Genomic DNA, 7,304 nt, shown 5'->3' on the forward strand with positions numbered 1-7,304 from the left:
AATTGGTTTTCCAGACCGAGAATTAGACAGCCAGCACCCAATGGGACACAATGGAATATGTGGCACCAATTTGTGGACCTGGCTCCCTTCAGGCTGATTTTGAAGACATACTCTTGGGTACCCATGAATGCAAGGGAGGGGAACACAAACAACAGGACAACCCGCAGCCCTCGCCAGCAGTCTCAAGCATAGATGGGGGTACCTTGCTTTCCACGGGTCTGACCGTTATCTTCACTGTTCATCGCACAGTGTGGTCTAGAGGACGTAGTCCAGCACGTGGACGCCGGGACCAGTTGTACTCAAAGAGCCCTCGAGGTCACAGAGACGGGTCTTTCTCTCCTAACACCGATGTGGCACTGGAGAAAAGTCATGTTACAAAAGCAAATGTCTCCAGACGTCCTCAAAGCCGCTCAGGAGGCCCTTGCACCATTGCCAGACGGAATATTGTAAGCACATTCCCAGTAACTCCAAGGATGGCACTTAGGTCCTCAGAGGTCTGCACCCCCAAATATACACTATGTCCTCACCCTCCCAATGACCCTGCAGACATTTTGGTTTTCTGGCACTTTCAGGTGGAAGAAATTGCTGTGTCTCTAATGGTTGTTGTGCTCATTGGTGTATTGGGTGTGGCTGGCTCCGTTAGTGTATTCATCTTACCCCCATATTCTTGTCTTCCTGCTTTTCTTCTTGGCCCTCCTTCCCCCAGATGGTACTGGTCTGTTTCTACTGAATGGGAATTTTACCATGACCCCCTGGATTGGTCTTACTCAGAATCATAGCATTTGAGTGACAACCAGCAAGGACCAATCTTATAAGCCCTTATCACTAATAAGAAGGATGTAGTAAATGACTAAATTCCATCACTGCTCTCCATGTATAGGATTCAAGGTCTCCAATCCTTGAAAAGGAAATGTTAGGTAGTAGTTAGCAATGAGCCGTGGAATGCAAACCAATAGCACAAAAGGGTCAGGGGGTTCTTTAATTTACCTTTAAGATCAACGAATACTTGAGTAACTCATAGGTTGACAGTCGGTGAGTTAGCCTTGCAAATAAACAGCTGGAAGCAAAGGGATCATCGAGAAACCTGTCTTCTTAACATGTTTCTTAGGCAGATCAATGGGGCTAACTCCTGCCAGGGTCTACCGGGATCTTTGTACAGTTAGGATTGATGGCCATGGGTTTCTCAGTACTCAGCAGAAGGAAAATGTCTTTAGTAGTGCAGGTGCACTAAGACGAGGTTTGCCTGGGATTGACCCCAGCACCTGCATTAACATAGGACTGACTTGTAGATGCAGCTGCCTGGATGGAATGGTTGCCATGACAGTGCTGGAAAGGACCAAGGAGGGTCAAACACTCCCCTGCCTGATGCAAAGCGGGGGAAAACTTTGGATTGGTGAAGACACAGAAGGTGGCCCCAGTTCCCATGGCAAACATAAAACAGTACTGAACTGGGGAGTCGCATTAAGTTTCCTTTGTCATTCTCTGGTCAGAGACAACCCCCTCTCTTTCTTAAAGTGTTCTTTGCTTGCGCCTCACTTTCACTTACAATAAAACTCTCCTGCTTGGCTTTTTGTGTCTAAATTTTTTTCTTGTCAGGACACAAGGAACGAGGCTTGGAGCTTCAGCTCTTTGCTTGGTGAAAAGCAGTTTTACTGGCATAACCCATAAATGAACAAAGCCAAAGGACAAAAATATGCAAAGCGAACTTGTACTGCAGCCAAATTTCCTTAGAAAGCAATTTTTGTGACAAGTTCTAAACAGGGTATGAACCAGTGAAAAGGAGAAAGTGTGTGAAAGCATACCACCTTATTTCTGGACCTACCATAAATGCTTAAATAACAGAATGTGGTGTTAGAAAAAGGATGGACACACAGATGAACAGCGGAAGGACAGAAAAAGACTCACACTTATGGGAGTCAATTGATTTCCAATAAAGACATAAATCAATCAATGAAAAAAGAATTATCTTCTCAACATGTATTTCTGGAACAATGAAGCATATGTATTTTATATACAAAAATGATCAGACTTAACCCCTACCTCACACCCTAGACAAAAATTAACTGTGAATCTGGGCTAGGCAGATTTTTCTTAGATATGGCACACAGTGCATGATCATAATTTTTTGAAATGATACACTGGACTTAATCAAAATTCAAGTTTTATTTTAATCTTCAATTAAAGACTGGTGGTTATTATTTGCAAAACGTATGTCTGGTAAAAGACTCATATCATCAATTTACAACTTTTCTCACAACTCAGTAATGAAGAAACAAAGAACCCAATTTTAAAATAGGCAAAAAAATTCAAACAAACCTTTTCCTAAAGAAGATTGCAGATGTCCAAGTAAGTACACAGAGAGATGCTGAATCTTATGAGTCACTGAGGATATGCAATTTAAAATGAGATTCCATTATACATGAACTATGATCTTAAACATTGGTCCTACCATGTGTTGTAAGAACAGAGAACATCTGAAGCTCTCATACTGAGGAAGGAGATGTTCAGTGGTACAACTGTTTTGGAAATCAGTTTGGCAGTTCCTCTAAAAATGTAAACAAATACCTTCAATACAACCCTAGCATTTCCCTCCTAGATGTAAAAAGACTAGTATGCTAATATTTACTGCAGCTTTATTTGCTGCAACTACCCCCTGGAAACATCTGAATGTCCATCAACAAATGGGTAAACAGGTTACAAGGTATCCACTTAGTGGCTATCCACACTGGTGGGCAGCAGAAGATAATGGATTCCTGATACACACTACATGACCGAATCTCAAAATCGTCTTGTGGGGTGAGAAAAGTTGACCTAAATAGATAAATAAATAAGTAAGAGCACATAATATATTATTTTATTTTATAAAATTCTAGGAAATCCATAGTGACAAGGAGATCTTCCTTGCTGAGGAGGGAGAGGGAGAGGGCACAGGGCAACTTTGGGGGCCAAAGGTTCATTTTCTTGTCATGGACTAAGTTTCCTTGGTGTAGGCACATGTCAGAATTTGGCAATTTGTAGGTTTTACATATGTGCCGTTTACTGTGCATTGATTATGCCTCAATAAAACTTCAAGTCAGGGGAAAATACTAATTTTTTAAAAAGTCAAACGTTTTGTCTTATTTGCGCCTCAAAAATACGCAATAATAAGACTTTTTGAATGTTAAAGTAAACAGATTCACTGTACAACAAGTCCAGAGATGGTTCCAAAAATCTTGAGGTTCTAATGGAGAATAAATTCCCGTGATAACTTAGTTACAAAATTTTTCAAGTCCGTACTCCAGATGGGGAAAAAACATGTTATTGAAAGGGGTAAAAAAACACATTACTTGTTGGGGACCTGTAAACTCCTACAAAACAAAATTCCTGGGAAAACATTCCCATCTGTGGACTCAGCATGACCACCGAGAAAGCTGCTTCCGGCCTGCCTCTTACACAGTTAATAGGGCTCTGGCGCCATCTCGTGGTGATGAGGAGGAACACAACGGTCAGATGCATACATCAGAGAACAGGATAAAGATCCAAAAGGCTGTCAATGATTACAACTATCTGAAGATTATTCTCTAAAAGCTACGCTTGGTTTATAATCAATAATGTAGAAGTGATTAAAGTGTTTTCTCAAATTTTACTATGCATAAGAACCGCCCAGAAGTCCTATTTAAATGTACTCTATGATCCAAGATCCAGGGGCAGGATTTAGACTATTATCACTCATCATCTGGGGATGGTACATACAAACCACAGACCATGCTCTGAGTAGCAAGGGCTTAGGGGACAGTAAAAGAGATGGAAATGAATTCCTAACAGTGGGTTTTGATATCTTGAGCTAAATCTAAAGAATAATTTAATATTATGCACATACACACACCTAGTTTTTCAGATTGCAATGAAAAACTCTAGCCTTTGAAGTGTGAGAAGAACTGTAGGAAGCCAGTGTGGATGGGTGCAGAGACTCTACAACTGGAACCAGTTGGCTTGTGCAGCAGGAGTCACCAGATGCCACAAGTTAATGAAGTCCAGGTCATCTTGGTCAGGATTTTGCTTTCTCAATAATCCGGTAATAATAACACTCATAAAATTTATTTATTTGGAATTGCTTTCCATATATGTTCATATGCATGTATTTTCTAGTTTCAAAATTAGCTAGGGAGCTAGGAAACACTATAGCAAAGACAAAGTGGGTGGGGTCCAGTTAGTTTCCATATAACAAAAGTGTAAATGCACCTGCAGGTCAGTTCCCCTGTTGGAAGACATTTGATATTTGAAGCAGGACAGGAGGTCTGGGGTCGCTATTGAACATCATGCAAAGAAATGCAGATCCTATCTTCAGAAGTTTATCATGGTTGTGGGGTAAAGTCCATGTGAAATGCATGCCCCATAGATGAATCTGGCATTTCCCCAGGAATAACATGCAACTTCATCCTGCTGTTTCTCATACAAAGTGGGTCCTTTGGCAACCAGGTCCCTGTCTTTAAAATGTAATGAGGAGGCAGACTAGCAGGAAAACAAGAGGAGGAGGGGACATGGAGGGGGCAGGGATAACAGAAACAGCAAGAGCAAGAGAGACAGGAGACTGAGAGAGAAAGAGAAAACAGATGCACTGTTTCCTAAATCAGTAAGAAACTTTCAAAATATTTTAACGTTTTTATAAAAATACCATTTACTCAAACTTTGTTTTTAAGAAACACGAATCACACAGAGAAGTGGGATTTATGTTCCCCACACACAGCTAAATCAAACTTTGCCAGCTTGCTAACTATGAGGCATTTGTGTGTTGTCTATTCTATTTCACTGCATTAGGCAAAAGACGGTGCTCACCACCTACCTGCCCACAAACGCAGGGGCGCTTATTGCCCACATGGTCTTGTCCCGGCCCCACCCAGCTTGCTGCCTGGGCTATTTTAAGTGTTCTCTCTCCATCTCCAGCCTGCTCTTTGGAATCTGCCCAGCGAAGCCCAGACAGACACTGGAGAAGTCCAGGGGTCGGGTCGCAGGCCCAGCACCACCCTCTGGCTCCACTTCTCTGGCCATACAAGGAAGTCCAGGCCCCATCGGGATGACTAAGCTGCAGACCTAAGGGGGAGGGAGGGCTCAGGAGGCAGCATCGGGCCTCACTGCCAGCCATCCTCCCGTGATTTCCTTAATAGTGTCCTTGAGTTAAAAGCCACCCATCTCCACTAATGAGCACTCGTGTCTGCACTGCCGGCCAGCGTGAAGTCGGCTCCAAGGTCAGACGAGCGGAAGTGGACAAACGCTGATAACAGCGTCCAAGTCTCGTCCTGCCCAGTGAGAGGGCAGGTCTTTCCTGGCCCCCAGGTGCTAACAGCAGGGCACGAGAACCCGACCTCGCTGTCCCAGTCCCGCCAGCCCCAGGGGAGAAGCCCTGACCCCCCAGGGCCAGGACATGCTCTCCATGTCTGACTTCACCCTCAGTGGCTCCCAGTTCTCCAAACTGCAAATGGGCAACTCCTTCCTGGTGAAACCCAATGGTCAGTCTGCTCTCTTCCCCTCCCCACCTCTGTTCCCTTCAGCTGCCCTCTCTCTCTCTCTCTCTCTCTCTCTCTCTCTCTCTCTCTCTCTCTCTGCCTATCCTAGCGGTCACCTGGCCCCTTAACTCGCCCATATCCTTCCTGGGTGCTGCCCAGCACTGCCCAGGACCCCGCGTAACCTTTCCCTCTCTCCCTTTCTCCAGGTCCTTCTAAGAGCAGGTACATTTCCAACTCCGACTTGTCTGTCCCTCAGGTCACCATTTCCAGAGGCCGGCTTTAATCTCACGTGGGTCCCTCAAGCACGCCTCCCTCTAAGCTTGTCACTCTGCTGTACCGCTGGTTTTGGGCTGTCTGTGTTTATCATTCCTCCCTCATCCCAGGGACTTGAGACCACGGCTGCCCTTGAGCTGACTGGAGTGGCCGCTGGGTAGGAGACGGCGTACCAGAGATGCAAGAGGTGAGGCCAGGGGCCGGGTCCATGGCCTGGGAAGCAGGTTTGAAGGCCCAGAATGTCCTCCATCCTGGAAGACAGGTTGGCGTGTGGCTGGGAGGCCAGAGTCACTGAAGAGGCACCCAGAACACAGCCCATGACTTCACCTTCCTGCTGCAGATTCAGATTTGAAAGGAAAAAATACAAGTGAAATGTGCCTCAGCATCTAATGCTGTGACCGTGTGCACACGCGTGCGTAAGCACAGGTCACCTGACACGAGCCCCAGCCACACACGCACAATTGTGCATAGGAACAAGGCCGCAGGTGCCGGACCTGCAAAGCACAGCTCCGAGGATCTAGTAAAAGCCAGGGGGAATAATGAACCTCGAGAATCCCAGGAATTCATCAACGCGATCTGGAATGAGCCCTCTCGGGGAAGAGTTCCAGAAGTGCTTCCGAGGAGGAAATCTGAGGACCTAGCACCAAGCAGATGGAAGGCATTCCTGGAATGTCCCCAGGACAAGCGAGGGAGACAGGAAAGCAAGTTTATTTAAAAATAGGTCTTATTTTTAAAAACGGAGAGTAAAGACTGGAAGACACAGAGGATGGGCATGTTCTGGAAAGAGAGCTGTAGAGTTCCAAAGGCCAAAATGATATGCTCTGTGGAGTGTTTTTGGGCGAGGGCACTCAAGACTCTGGGCAGCGGCCCTGTTCCTTGGACAGGGTGGTCAGTTGCTCTTCCCTCCCGCTCTGTCTCCCTCTCTCCACCCCGCCCCTGACACTTTGGTAGAAAACCCCTCAAGGCTGTCCGACCCCCTTTCCCTTGTCCCACACCCCAACCTGCGCCCCGGTCTGCACCCTGCTTTTATTTCTGTCTACCAGGAAGGCCCACGCCTCTGCTAAGAGACGCTCTTGCAATATTCCTATGGGGGAAAAAAAAAATAGAGTCACCGCGTTGCTGAGTCCAACAGGGAGGGGAGGCTTCTCAGTGCCGCTTGAGCCAAGGGGACAGAAGTGGAGGGAGGAAGTGACATGACTTGGGCTGGTTCCTCGCCCAGCCTCTGGGACTGGGTTTGAGGCCATGGGAAAGGAGTGAGGACCAGGATCTCTGAGAGTGTCACAGGGGAAAATGACAGCCAAGTCCCGGCAAAGCTGCTGGCTGGATTTCTCCCCCGTCTCTGCAGAGAGGGCAACTGTGAAGGGACCCTCTCTTTGTCAACCTGATTACTGCTGGCTTACAAAAGTCGGTCACTTTGAATACTGGCACTTAATCTCCTCCGTTCTAACAGCTCTTGCAATTACCTCAATGTTTCTAAAAACCGCATCGATTGCCCCCAGAATAGTTCTGTCATCCACTGTAAGCGTCATGCTTCTTTGGTCTGTCTCC

The sequence above is a fragment of the Sciurus carolinensis genome, chromosome 12 (assembly GCF_902686445.1).
Source record: "Sciurus carolinensis chromosome 12, mSciCar1.2, whole genome shotgun sequence".
Lineage (NCBI taxonomy): Eukaryota > Metazoa > Chordata > Mammalia > Rodentia > Sciuridae > Sciurus > Sciurus carolinensis.